This window comes from Egretta garzetta, unplaced genomic scaffold, assembly GCF_000687185.1.
Source record: "Egretta garzetta isolate BGI_Z169 unplaced genomic scaffold, ASM68718v1 scaffold1030, whole genome shotgun sequence".
In the NCBI taxonomy this organism is placed as follows: Eukaryota; Metazoa; Chordata; class Aves; order Pelecaniformes; family Ardeidae; genus Egretta; species Egretta garzetta.
The window spans coordinates 57487-57953 of record NW_009258308.1 but is presented as its reverse complement, the minus strand read 5'-3'; the positions used below and the strand labels follow the sequence as shown (position 1 = coordinate 57953).

Genomic DNA, 467 nt, shown 5'->3' with positions numbered 1-467 from the left:
TTTTCATCCATCAGTGCCCCCAAGTCCCTCTGGGCAGGGCTGCTCCCCATCCCTTCACCCCCAGCCTGTGTGGATACCGGGGGCTGCCCCCACCCAGGGGCAGGACCTTGCACTTGGCCTTGTTGAACCCCACGAGGTTCACATGACCTCACCTCTCCAGCTTGGCCAGATGTCATAGCGTAAGCTAACAACTTGATTGTTTTTCAAAGCTGTCAGGTCTATAACGTCTATTTCCCACGTTTCTCCGCCTATCTGGTCAGAAAAGATGCAAAAACTTGACTGGAAACGGCTCGTGCTTAGGTAGAAAGCAAATGGTTCAGAAACACTGAAATTACGTCAGAGAAAAACCACCAGCGGGAGCAGCAAAGCGAGGGTGGAAGGGCAGAACCGACCAACCCCTCACAAGCGTTGGTGCCACGGCCCAACCTTCCAACGGTCACCAGTCGTGGCTGGAAGGGAAGAGATTT

The 467-nt window shown here is 54.0% G+C and overlaps 1 protein-coding gene across 1 annotated transcript in view; it reads left to right on the top strand.

Annotated features, from left to right (window-relative positions):
• The window catches only part of LOC104126531 (disintegrin and metalloproteinase domain-containing protein 9), a 33056-nt gene that overhangs the window by 21704 nt on the left and 10885 nt on the right, over positions 1–467 (top strand).